The 14,140-nt window shown below is 47.7% G+C and overlaps 1 protein-coding gene across 1 annotated transcript in view; it reads left to right on the forward strand.

Moving 5' to 3' along the window:
* The window catches only part of KIF26B (kinesin family member 26B), a 478,254-nt gene that overhangs the window by 28,777 nt on the left and 435,337 nt on the right, over positions 1-14,140 (forward strand). The gene's annotated exons all lie outside the window — the stretch shown is intronic.

A 14,140-nucleotide genomic window follows, 5' to 3' on the forward strand; every position in this document is an offset into this window, starting at 1 on the left:
ACACCTGTCCTACTTACCTTTTAGACAAGAATCAAATGCGATATTGTAAGTGTCTACGAAATTAAAGTGATATTATTGTCATCATCACCACCAGGGGAAGTATGGTAGTATTGGACAAGAGCTCCAGCTGTTTTCGAACAATCTACATGTCCAAAATAAAAGATAGCAAGACCTTCGGCAAACTGGTGGTTTGGCTAATGAAGTGGAGTGTTTCTCTGGTCACTTGCTTTTGACCAGCCCAGGAAACGATAAAAGGGATGATTCAGGGTTTCTGTCTTGATGGAATGCTCAGTGCATCCACTTGTGCTCCAGGGGAATGTGGATTGGGAAGGCTCTGGATGTTTCAGTTTTGTGAGTGGGAACGGGTAGTCGCGGTGGGAGGGGATGAGATGGAAAACTCAGTTTTCGTGGCTTACGAGACAATGTTAAACAGTTACTGGAACATTTATTAGTCACGTGAGAGGGTGAGTTGGGTAAGGGCCTTGAAAGACCAGCAAAGGATGTGGAATTAATTCATGTTCTTGAGCCCAAGACTGAGATAGTGAAAACTGTGGTTGAGGATTGCTTTTCTGATCTTGGAGAAATTCAAGATTGAATGAAGAGAATCTGCCTGAAGATTGAGATGGGAAACAGGGGGCAGATTTAAGACCCTGTGGGAAATAGGCGTGGCTGGTGAGCTGCGCGAGTGGGTGGGAAGTGAGGCCTATAGGAACAAGCAAAACCCACCTCTCTCTCTGATGGCCTCCATTTGCTCCAGGGTTATATTTTCATATTGTCATATTTGGGTTTGATTTAATAGCTCGCTTTAGGGAAGACATTTTACATTTCCCTTTATGCTCTGCAAACTACTGACAAGGCAAGTTTTGAGAAAGTCGCTCCCAGGACAATCCCGCTTACAAAAATGCTTAAAATTGGGAGTCATGCATTGCCGGTGGGAATGTCAAATGGCGCAGCTGGTGTAGAAGATGGTAGGGCGGTTCCTCAAAAATTACGCATAGAATTTTCCATATGATCCATCAGTGCTACTTCTGGGGGTATACTGAAGAAAATCCGAAGGAGGGATTCAAACATGTATTTGCACACCCATGATCAATAGCAGTGTGTGTGTGTGTGTGTGTGTGTGTGTGTGTGTGTGTTTACTATGTATAAAATTCAGCCTTAAAAAAGGAAGACAACTCTGCAATGCTACACTATGGATGAACTTTGAGGGCATTTTGCAAAGTGAAATAAGCCAGTCACGAAAAGGCCAGATCTTGTAAGCCGAGTCCACTTACGTGATGAGTCCGGAATAGTCAGACAAAATGTAGAATGGTGATTGGCAGGCTGTTTGTGGAAGGAAGTGGGGAGCTCGTGTTTCATGCTACAGGGTTTCCGTTTGGGAAGGTGAAGAAGTTCCAGAGATGGATGGGAATATGGTAAACCAACAGTGGGAATTACCACTGAATATACACCGAAAGATGGTTAATGTGGTCAATCTCAGGTATTCCACCGGGACAAAGATGTGAACGGTTCTCTTGCATTGGCGGTTGTTTGCTTTCAAATCCTGGAAAATATAGAGTATAAAATTCTCTGCGTATGCTATTCTGGTTCGGGAAAGTTAGCAATGGTCGTCCTTTTCTTTTTAATGTCATTTGCTCCAAAAACAATTTAAAAAGGCAGTGATGTTTCCTAGGCCAAGCGCACCCTGTATACATTTTCATTAACACACTGCAAAGTGTAATTTTCATTAACACACTGCAAAGTGTAATTTAAAATTTGTCTTACTCTGGGAGTTTTCTTTCTGAAAGAGGCCCTTAAATTAAAGGGAAACCTTCTGTCTTCCATAGGAGGCTCCAAAAGTTGGCTCTTTGTGGCCAGGAAGGGGGTCAGCCTCTCTGGGTTTGCATAAGTGTTAGCAAACTGTGAGAGACAGTCGAAGGGAACAACCCACAGAAGGGCTCCCGGCCCGCGGCTCAGATCTCTAGGACCCCCTCGTCCAGAACCCTCCCACCTTTCATGACAGGTGTATCAGAAGCAAGTCATTTGATTGGTAATCTTTCCATCTAAAAGACTGTCTTCTGGATCTTTTTCCTGGAATGACTTGGCATGTGCTCTGGACTCTAGACCAGAGGACGTGGGCAGCAGCCTCACAGCTGCCCCGTAGCACGCCCCGTGATCAGTCACAGGTACCATAGCTACTTTGGAACCAGCCTCATTTCCCCAAGAGCAACTTCGGACTTTGAAAACCCCAGTTCCTAATTCCTAATGCCTGTGCAGGCATCCATTTTCCCTTCCCCGTAAGATTCCTGAAATGATTATCTACATTTCTAACAGGTGTCACTAAGACCTCAGCCCCTTTGTAAAGTGTTCCTTGATTGGAACAAAGTGGCCATTTCCCCTTAGTCTCAGGATGCCTCAGTTTCCCTATAATGAATACGTACCAGATATGTATAAACATTTTTTTTTTTTTTTTTAATTTGTGATCCTGGATTTTCCTGTGATAAGGTACCACCAGGGTTTGGGAGGAAAGTTGAAAAGAAGTTACCTTCTAAAATGGAAACTAGTAAAATCAACCCCTGATAGATGATGTTATCCATGTGTAGAAAGCCTTCAGACAAACCCACTGAAGGAATGATTGATCAGGGATGCGTTGGTACAGCTAGGATGTGCTCTCTGGAAGATGTGACCGGATCATTCCTATGAAGAGAAGTTTATAAGGAAGTCGATTATATGACGACGTGGCCGTGAATTGATGGTGTCATGACTGACCAGAGAAAAGGAGAATTAGATGGTATTTGTCTCTGCCTTGCAAAATGCCAAGGGTGAGGGTATTTGACAATTGATTATATGAATAAAATAATTGCTAGAAGTAGGGCTGTGTCCCATGAGGTCTCCCTGGTTATTTAGGGCCATGGCCTTTCCTGATTTACTGGGCACCTTTTTTTGACGGGTTGGGTATCTCTTCTACTATAATTAGACACGGCCTCGTTCACAGTTTTGTCTCTATGAATTTGCCTATTGTAGAGTACCTCACATAAGTGGAATCCTACAATGTTTATCCTTCTACAAACACTGTTAATTAGCTTTACAAAATAATAATGAACTTAATCACCGTAATAATTATTTCAAGATTCCACCAAATTGCGAGCTTATTGTTATCCTCAAAGTATAATTAAAATACTATGTACTGGGGCGCTGGGTGGCTCAATTTGTTGAGTGTCCAACTTTGGCTCAGGTCGTGATCTCACTGTTGGTGAGTTCGAGCCCGGCTCGCTGCTGTCAGCGTGGAGCCCGCTGCGGATCCTCTGTCCCCCTCTCTCTGTCCCTCCCCTGCTCACGCTCTCTGTCTTCCTCAAAAATAAATAAACATTAAAAAAATACTATGTACTACAATTTTAAATAAGAGAATTAAATTTAAGAAAACAACCACAGAAAAATAAAGGTGTTTAATCAATGGATGCAGAAGATTCTAAGCTTAAGGGAACAGAAGACTCCACCTTAAACATACACAATGTTGTAGGTCAAACGTATTTTGGGATGCCTGGGTGGCTCAGTCGGTTAAGTGGCCGACTTCGGCTCAGGTCATGATCTCGCGGTCCGTGAGTTCGAGCCCCGCGTCGGGCTCTGTGCTGATAGCTTGGAGCCTGGAGCCTGTTTCTGTTTCTGTGTCTCCCTCTCTCTCTGCCCCTCCCCCATTCTTGCTCTGTCTCTCTCTGCCTTTCAAAAATGGATAAATGTTAAAAAAGAATTTTTTTTTAAATTAAAAAAAATGTATTTCAATAAAAAAAAGAGGCAAAAAAAGATTGGAAGGTATCACAAGAGAAAATAGGGACAGGTTTGGTTACATACGTACATTCTGTATATCAGAAAACAGAAGGACATTTGATAAGTAAAACCAATCTGTAGAGGATGTAAAAAAATTACAACACAGTGTTGTACCACACAGTTTTTCTGGTACCGGTTGTTAATGTAAACAGCGAGACCCTCACAGATAAACGGACTCAATTTTTGAACAGACTTTGCAAAAGGGGAGACACAAATATAACAAAAATGGTTCAATCCCATTAGTAATCAAACACATGCACGTTACAACCCTGATTCCAGTTCGGATTCAGCTTAGCAAAGATTTTTAAAAATGTGATATTCTTTCATATGGCAGAGGGTACATTGATAACACCTGTTATGGAAAGCCGTCTGATGAGCCGTAAGGTTATTTTTTGCCTTTGACCTACTAGTTTCCCTTCTGAGGGTCTCTCTTACGGAAATAATCGTAAGTACAAAGATCAACGCCCAAAGATATTTCCTAAAACATTTTCTGATTGTAAGGAACTTAAAAGAAGCTATGTGTTCAGCCTTCTCGAAATGGTTCAGTGAATTACGACCCATCTGATCGAACACTATGTGGGGATTTAAGTGAAATTCATACAAAGTTTCCGGGGTACGGGGATAAGGTCAGTGATGTCATGATGTCACTGATGCTGAGTGAGCAGAGAACAGGATGTGACACACTACATGTGCTGCATGTTCTGGTCTAGACAGTTAAACATTTCTGGGGGGAAAAAAGTGAATGTTGGCAAAAATATACATTTTTTGGAGTGTTGGCTAAAATATTAAGAGGACGATATGAATGAATGGCTGCTAGTCTCTTGTAGCAAGCTGTCTTCTAACTTCGTCACCACGGGCATATGTTGCTTTAAAAATACTTAACATTTTGGTGTGTTTTGCAGAAATTTGATGCTCAAATACCCATTTTTAGGATTTCTCTATTGAACAAACCGTCCTACGAGAAGTTAGCCAGTTTTCAAACTTTATATCCTGCTAAGTGATCGTCTGTACTGATGACTTTTTAAAATAGTATAATCTTGGGGCGCCTGGGTGGCTCAGTGGGTTGAGCGTCTGTCTCTTGATTTCAGCTCAGGTCATGATCTCGTGGTTCGTGACGTCGAGCCCCACATCGGACTCTGCACTGACAGCGTGGAGCCTGCTTGGGTTTCTCTCTCTCTTCCTCTCTCCCTCTCTCTACTCCTCTGCTTGTGCACTCTCTCGTGTGCTCTGTCTCTCTTAAAATAAATAAATAAATAAATAAATAAATATATAAATAAATAAATAAATAAACATTAAACAAATAGTATAATCTTTCAGAAGAGAGGGAAGAACTGTGTTCATTTTGGGTGCCTGCACAGCCCCCAGTGTGCATTCTGGGGGGAGGGGAATTGTCTGTTTCCATTGGCTTTGGAAAAAGAAAGTTTATGCTTTCGCTTTGAAAAAACATTTCTCCCCCCAATTCCCTATTGCTTTTCCCCTTTTCGGGTTGTAATAAATAGAGCTTATTGAGAGCTGGCTCTTGTATGAAGCATTTCACGTGCATCCTATTTACTCAATGTTCAGAGCAATCTTGTTAGGGGGGTACATTTTGATTCCCGTTGTGCAGATGGGGAAACTGAGCACAAGGGTGTCAAGTAAATGGAGAGGCCCATGTTCAAACCCAGGTAATCTGACTCCAGAGTCTGTCCACTGTGCCAGGTTTATTGGCAATTTACATGTACTTTACGCAGGAATCACCTCAGGCACAGACAGGCCAAGGCTGACCTCTGATGAAGCATCTGGCGAATCAGGGGCAGAGAGAGGTTTGGAGCAGAGCCGTGGCTGTCCAGTTATTGTCCAAGGACCAGAGCTTTCCGGAGCTAGACAGTTCCTTCCGCACTCGAACACTGCTTCTGGCTTTTAAATGAGCATTCGTGAGTTTTCCATGGACTTTTGAGAAGAGTACCCGAATAACACTAACACAGTTGTTGAAGGACTCCAACGAGGATGCTTCATTTTTGTGGGATGGGAAATATGGTCACTGCTTCCATAGAAAGTTTTGATTTCCAGGACACCTGGGTGGCTCAGTCGGTTGAGCGGCCGGCTCTTGATTTTGGCTCAGGTCATGATCCCAGGGTCGTGCGATCAGCCCCGTGTCGGGATCTGCGCCGAGGGTGAGCTGCTTAGGATTCTCTCTCTCCCTCATTTGTGCTCTCTCTATCTCTCAAGAAAAAAAAAAAAAAGTTGTGATTTCCTCTTCCAGCCTCATTTAGCTTTGGAGAAGGCCTGATTCCTCACCATGGCAAGTATATTTTTAAAATTCGCCCCTCGTGTTGGACCCCTCGTGTTGGAATCGACTTGGACTTTTCATTTTGCATGGATTGCCTGGTACAGGAGACAGTTCTGGAAAGGGAGGCCATCTCTGAGCAGGGTTGCCTTGACTCTGGTAAAACAGTAACCCTGAGGACTCAGGGTAGGGAAACAACAGGATAGTTCCTGTTTTATTTTATTTTATTTTTTTTACTTTGTTTTAATGTTTATTTTTGAGAGAGAGAGAGAGAGAGAGAGAGAGAGACAGATCATGAGCGGGTGGGGGGTGGGGAGCAGAGAGAGAGAGGGAGACACGGAATCTGAGGCAGGCTTCAGGCTCCTAGCTGTCCGCACAGGGGCCGCCGCGGGGCCCGAACTCAGGGAATCCCGGATTGCGTGCTGCTTTTACTCACCCGAGCAGTCTCCTCAACTATGTCCACGTTTCCCTGACACTTGGGCAGGGTGCTCCCTGGCACCCAGTTTGGGGAGTCTTCCCCTTTCTGAGGGGGGAGGAACGCTGTTGTTTTGCCCTGCCCCTGTTTCTCCATCATTTAAATAGGGGGTGTGCAGGTGGCCGTGAGCCACCTTGTCTGAATTCCCTGGAAGAAATGGGTCACCAGCATGAACCTGAACCCAGCAGATCACGTCCAGGCAAGGGCTCCGGTCCCTCTGCTGCCCACGAAGGAGCCTGACAAGCCAAGGACTCTCCTCCGGGGCAGGCTGCACCGGCCTGCCTCCTTCCCTCAGCGTTCAACAGGGGCCCATGGGGCAAAGAAAACCTGCCTGGGACGTAATCTGCTGGGGCCTCTCAGGCTGCCCTTCTGTGGAACGAGGATCCTTCTAGTGCCCTTTGGCCGGGCGTTAGGACCTTCTGTGTCACGGCTATAGATGCAACACCGCGATTAGATGCTGTCCCTATGGCAAGACCCTATTTAACAGTGTCACTGTTCTCCTGGTCGTTGAGACTGAAAATATAGTGGTCTCTTGTCTCCTCCCCAGCGGCTGCTCTGTGGCCGAATCTGAATCCTGCTGATTTCTCGCTGTGGATGTCAGGGCTTGCCTCTTAGCTCGTACCCCCAGCCTCCTGCCTGGTCTCCCGAAGTCTGTTTTCTTTCCGTTCCTAATGGCTCTAAACACCACGCTCACTGGTTTTCAAGTGAATTTTCAAGGAAGGCTCTTGTAATATCATGGATCTGCTCAGAAGCCTTCACTGGCTCTCTACTGAATGGGGCGCTTAGTGCAAAGTCCTTAGGCCCCTAGGTCTCCTACCCGCCTCTCCAAGGCCGGTCCCTTGTGCTGGATGTGGCCTGTGCTCCAGGCCAGGGCTCCAGAGTCATGTGGGAGACTTGTTAAGACACAGACTTCTGGGCCCCACCCCCAGAGTCGGCCCGGGATGGGCCTGAGAACCTGCATCTCCAACAGGCTCCCCGTGATGCTTTGCGAAGCACCGTCGTAGCCCAACTCTCGCTGGAGGTTAACAGACCTCAAAACCCTCCCTGGAATTTCCTTCTGGTGCTTCCTCCTTCTCTTTCAGCACCCCCCGCCCCCCTACTGGGTCCATCCTACCCTTGGAAATCCTACATGTCCGTCTGAGCTTTTCCCAATGCCACCCTCTACGGACGTGATTGCGGTCTGACCACATGGCCCCGAGCACACCTTCCTTTGGCCACAACCCTATTCCCTCTTTCATCGGAGCCCACCGTGTGCCATCGTTATTTGTATTCTGTCTTATTTCCCCCTTCTGGATGGGAAACTCTCTTGAGGGGAGCAACACACAGCTCCTCTGGGGTTTGGTGGGAAAACAATTTTTCGAGATAAGAGCCCACCCCCACTCCTGGTTGATTCTGTTCTGCTGTAAAGATTCTGGCAAGTGCTTCGACCCTCTTAAAGGGCAGGGATTGTGTCTTCTTTGTATTTGAATCCTCTGCAGCACCCGACTTAATTCCTTGTCCGCAGTAGGCCCACAGTCAGTATTTGTTGAACGAATAACGAGCTTAGACACTCGAGACACTGCAGGCCTAAGAACTAGGCAGGAAGCTCTACACAGCCTCCTTGCTTCTACGCCTGTAATCTCACAAACCGTGGGCCTTCTAGGAGAACATTTATTATTTTTCACGAACTGGTGTGTGGCACAGTTTAAACCTATTTATTATCCTTCCAGCATGTAGCCTTGACTGCTGTCCTCTGGCCAGGAAGACATGAGCAGGGTGGGGCACGACTCATCCCCAGGTTATTACTTTAGCAGAGGAGAGGGCTTTGAAGGGCGAAGGCTGATCTTTTATTTTAGCTCGATATAATTATGGTGACCTCGTCCTTTAAAACATACACAGAGACACTGCTCATGGCCAGTGATGGTGGCCTCCTCATTGGGGAAGACGGGGAAACAGGGACAAGCCAGGGAGAAGAGGTTTATGTTCTTAAGGATTCATCTTCGGGACTTGATTTGATTTGAGTTTTGATTTTTTGTTATTTTTTTAAATGCGTATTTATTTTTGAGAGAGAGAGAGCGTGCACATGTGAGTGGGGGAGGGGCAGAGAGAGAGAGGGAGACACAGAATCCGAAGCAGGCTCCAGGCTCCGAGCTGTCAGCACAGAGCCCGATGTGGGGCTCGAACCCAAGAACCGTGAGATCATGGCCTGAGCTGAAGTCGGATGTTTAACTGACCGAGCCATCCAGGCGCCCCTCAGTACTTGATTTTAAAAAGTTATGAATGGGGGCGCCTGGGTGGCTCAGTCGGTTAAGTGGCTGACTTCAGCCCAGGTCATGATCTCGTGGTCCGTGAGTTCGAGCCCCGCGTCGAACAGCTGTCTGTGCTGACAGCTCAGAGCCTGGAGGCTGTTTCAGATTCTGTGTCTCCCTCTCTCTGACCCTCCCCTGTTCATGCTTTGTCTCTCTCTGTCTCAAAAATAAACAAACGTTAAAAAAAAAAAAGTTATGAATGTAATGCATGCGCACCGTAAACAACACACAGTGTGCAGAAATAGAGCCCAAGTTAAAGTACCCCTGGGGATGTATACTTAATAATTTAGTGTGGTGTTTGGAGAGATTTTGAGGATTTAATGCCCCGGAAGCAAAGTACATGATGTTCACAGCATAGACAACAATTAGCTACAGTTTTGTTATCTAGGATGGTCACCACATGATTCTTCTGACGGCTGCACAATTATTAGCACGTAAAGGGCGTGTGGGTGGCTCAGTCGGTTAAGCGTCCGACTTCGGCTCAGGTCATGATCTCACGGTCCGTGAGTTTAAGCCCCATGTCGGGCTGTCTGCTGTCAGAGTGGAGCCCGCTTCTGATCCTCTGTCTCCGCCTCTCTCTCTGCCCCTCCCCTGCTCATACTTTTTCTCTCTCTCTCTCAAGAGTAAATAAACATTAAAAAAATTATTAGCACTTTGGGCATGTTTTCAGTTTTCCGTATGAGTGTTTCCCAGTGGTTTCCAGCCTCGGCCCGTACTCTCTCACCTAGCTATTTGGGAGAAAAAGCTAAGGAAGGAGATCCTGTCTTGTGATTTCTCCCTGCCCTTCCCTTCTTTCCTTCCTTCTTCCAGCAGATTTTCATGGAGCACTTAGTTCGTGCTGGCACACTCGGGCACGGGGCCAGGTGAGCAAAACGGACCCAGTGCCTGCCTTTGGGGAGGTTTGAACCAGGGTAGCAGAGTCAGTGTGGTCTCTGGATCCAGACAGCCAGGTCCACATCCCGCCTCCTGCACTTACTAAGCTGTGCGCCCTCAGTCAAGCTACTTGTGTCTCTGGCCCTCAGTTTCCTCATCTGTACAATGGGGATGATGAAAAATACCTCTCTCAAAGGTTATTGTAGGGAGTGCAATAAATAACGCAGGCTAGATGATTAGAGAGGACCCTAATATTTGGTCAGCGTTCAACAAATGTTAGTTACTACTTGCAGTTGGGGTGGGGGGGGGCCGAAAGGTGGGAGATACCATGAGAGCGTATGACAGGGGGTCGGTCCTCACTTAGACTGGGCAGTTGAGGAAGCATCATGAGCGGTGGGGTTGGGAAGGAGGCCCGGGTGGCAGGGCAGGGGTGAGAGGGGAGAGTGTGTGAGCTGAGGCTGGAATCTTGAGCGGGGACAGACCACGTGGGGCCCGGGATGTCTAGTTCACTTCACGTGAGGGATGAGGTGGGTAGGGCCTTCCCCAGGTGGCAGGGCTGGTCCGAGCTAAGGCAGGACACAGGTGTCCTTATTCCTGACGCACTGCCTAGAAACCCCTTTACCCTTAAACTTTTATTTTTATTTATTTATTTATTTATTTATTTATTTATTTATTAAAAAAAAATTTTTTTTTTCAACGTTTATTTATTTTTGGGACAGAGAGAGACAGAGCATGAACAGGGAAGGGGCAGAGAGAGAGGGAGACACAGAATCGGAAACAGGCTCCAGGCTCTGAGCCATCAGCCCAGAGCCCGACGCGGGGCTCGAACTCACGGACCGCGAGATCGTGACCTGGCTGAAGTCGGACGCTTAACCGACTGCGCCACCCAGGCGCCCCATACCCTTAAACTTTTATTGCTTCCAGTTCCGGTCAGATGCAAAGCTGCATGTTTTTAGAGGGTCCTCATGCCCAAAGAGGCCGAAGCGTTAGTGGATATAACCGACCGGTTCCACCCTGCCCGCCACACGCAGGCACGAACACACCTCCCCCTCTGCCTCCTCTCTCGCACCTTCCTTAAGGGCTCGGAGCTGTGAGCCGGGCGACCGAGAGTAGCTGAATGGGGGAGAATTGAGGCTGCCCCTTTGTTTCCAGATTTAAATCGTCTCGTCCGGGAGCCTTTTTATGCATCTCTCATTTAGCCAGCCAGCCAGCCAGCCAGCCAGCCCACCAGCTGCTTGTTTATTCATTTATTCGTGCAAGTCCACAAATACTCATCGGAGGGCAGGTACAGACCAAGCGTTCGCATCAGGCATTTCTGATAGTCCACCAAATCAACCCAGTCTCTACCCTCATATAGTTTATAATCTGTCAGCGATAAGTCAACGGCAACTTCGCACGGGCCCACACTTGCTCTGTGCTGTGGGATGCCAAAAGGTATGCAGGATGGTCCCGACGCCCCTACCCAGTCTTGTGGATCCCGCCAGGCTGTTTTCTTTACGGGCTTATTTCTTTTTAATTTCCACGGTAGGGGCAGTGATAGTCCCAAATCTCATTTCTCTCCGAAATCTAATTTCCACAGATGCTCAGTGAGTGCTTGGGCGGCTGTTCGAGCAGCACATAGCGTTCAACAAGGAACAGAATTTCATGAACCGGTTTTTTATTTTCCCTTCTGGTCTCTTGGGTCTGGTTGATCTTGTCTAGAGCCCTGATAATCTCCTAGACAAAATATTTAAATCTTCCTCAGCTCTAGGGACTTTGAGGAAGGAATATTGTGGCTGAAGTCCTAAATATTTTGGAATATAATTAATGCAATTGTTACACACAGATGCTGCTCTGTTACAGTCCCCATCCCGAGAGAGCGTGGCACTGTCTTTGTGTGTGGAAATGTACACGTATGCTCATAAATGTCTCCAGCCTCCCGACTGCTCATCTCTTCCCCTTTGGGCCACCCCGTACTTTGCCTTCTTCGGCCCCTGGTCGCCTTCATGTGCGTTTTTCTCTTTGTTTCTAGAAGAGGAGGAAAAATTGTCACTGGGAACGACTGACGGGGGTTTGAGCTGTTGTTATCTCTTCAAGGGGAACTTGCCTTTTCACAGAAATGAGAGCTTTACCCCGAAGGAGCAAGCGACTCCCTTGGTACTTCAATTTCAGATGTGGGCGGGGCCGATTTGGGGGGCGGGTCATAGGATTTTCCAAGTGTTCTCAAAAGCAGCGGTGGAGGGTGTTGCAGATTTTTCAAGTAGGGTAAAGGCCTTGCGCTATCCCTCTGTGTTCTTATTTTTTGGAAAAGGTAACCAGATTTCTGTTAGTCCCACACCCGGTACCCAGCATCACCCCTACAAGAAAGAACCCTGAGGAGAGGCGTCGCCGTTTCATTTTACACACGCGGCAGCCGAAGATCACAGCAGTTAAGGGCCTCGTTGGGGCCACACGGCTAAGAATTGAGACCTGGGCCCCTGAGTTCGGATGCCCTGCCCGAGGGAGATACAGCCCCGGGACCTGAACAGCCTCGCCTCGCCCGCCTACCTCTTAGCAGTTTTCAAGTTAATACAAGTTAACCACACAAATACGCCGGGTCGGTTCCATTTTGAAATAACACAGCAGTTAGAACGTAGGTAATCATAAGAAGAATGGTATGCCTGAAATAAAACAGTCCCGACAACAGAGCTGACCCACCCACCTGCCCTCAGATTTGTTGGCAGAGAGGATGCCAGGGTTGGGGGGTCCAGCGCCAGTGAGGGCCTGTGACCCGGTTCTGAATTCTTGTTTTTTTTTTTTTTTTTAGATTTGGCCCGTTGGCCTCCTAGCCCGCAGCCATGCCCGTGGTTTTCTTCCGTGACCACTGGAATTCCGAATTCAGAAAGGTTATTAGCCACCTGGATAATTGCACCTTTATAACTTTTAAGACAACCACCCAGAGGCAGAGGATAACTACAATAAATGGCTTGTAATTCTAGGTCTTAGATCTTTGCTTTAACATAAAACCAGCTTTCCGCTTCCTTAGATTCACAACCTGAAGAAATCAAAGCGAGACATTAGCAGAAGTCATTAGCTGCTATTGAAAGCATGTTCTGAGACAGAAGCGAGTCTCCTTTTTAGGGCACGTGGGGGTAAGGGGATGCATTTGAAATTTTGCCTGTGCTGCCGTAGGGATTCGTTTAATAGGGAGAATTTTCACCCCCCCCCCCCCCCCCCCCCCCGCCCCGGCTGTTTTGCACCACAGGGGTGTGATTGTATCTTGGGCAGCTGCTTGACCTGCTGCTTCTGGGAGAAGACTTGTATTTCCTGTGGGGTTTCAAAGTTGCTCTGGTTTGCGTCGCTGCGATGTTATAAGTCTCCCTGACTGTGGAGAGGCGGGAGGGCTGTTGGTCAACCCTTACGGCGGCCTGTGGGGCGTCAGAATTACAGAACAGCTTTACCGAGGGTTGTATGCACTCCAGTATCCCATTTGAATGACTGGGTCCTTCGTCCGTCGCCTCCCCCGGCCCCTGCACACAGGCATGTTCGTAGGACGTGGGACCCTCTGGCAGAGAGCGCTCCCTTCTGTATCACTGGGCCCTCCTAACACTACCCTCTGTCCTAACGCAGTTCGCAGCCTCCTGAGCAGCCTGTGCCGTCAGCACCGAACCCGACGCGGGGCTCAAACTTACGAACTGTGAGATCATGACATGGGCCGAAATCAAGAGTCAGACACGTAACTGACTGAGCCACCCAGGTGCCCCTTCAAAATATTTCTTTCCATTAAAAAAAAAATTGCTTTTTAAAGTAGGCTCCATGCCTAACACAGGCTTGAACTCACGACCCCGAGATCAAGAGTCACATGCTCCCACCCGACTGAGCCAGCCAGGCGCCCCGTGTTTGTTGATCATCCTGGTGGTCTTCCAAGATGTGTTACCTTTGGATCTCCACTGGAAATGCCCTAACAGCAAGGATTTTAAGCTGTGACAGCAGGTCATGGGGCAGATACTTGCGGTCGTGTGCGGAATGCCTTCCCGGGACTTGGAGTTAGCGTACAGCGAGCGTTTGTCCCCTTTTAAAGATTTTCAGGATTTTCTTACCCGTATTTCAGGTGGAATCAGGAAGTGGACTTTTTGTGGCATGTGTACAGTTTCCATAATGCATTTCCTCCCACCTCCTAGTGGTGCAGCAGGAAAGGGCCTCCCCCCACAGCTGTCTCCTTGTCCCCAGCCAGCCAGCCTCTTCCTGCACTCCTGGCATCTACTCCCGGGCATCAGGAAATGTTCTGAATGCGTGGTGGCCACGTCCATATTCCAGCGGCTATGGCCAAAGAGAAGGAGGGTTAGGTGGTGAAAGCGCTTCTGGATAAAGCTTTCGTGGGAACCCCTGTCAACCGTGGCTTCTAGAATGTCGTCAGGACCTGGGTCCCTTCCCCAGAGGAAGATGGACCCCGAGCTGTTCACGTCAAGCTCACAG

Source organism: Leopardus geoffroyi, chromosome C3, assembly GCF_018350155.1.
Source record: "Leopardus geoffroyi isolate Oge1 chromosome C3, O.geoffroyi_Oge1_pat1.0, whole genome shotgun sequence".
NCBI lineage: Eukaryota > Metazoa > Chordata > Mammalia > Carnivora > Felidae > Leopardus > Leopardus geoffroyi.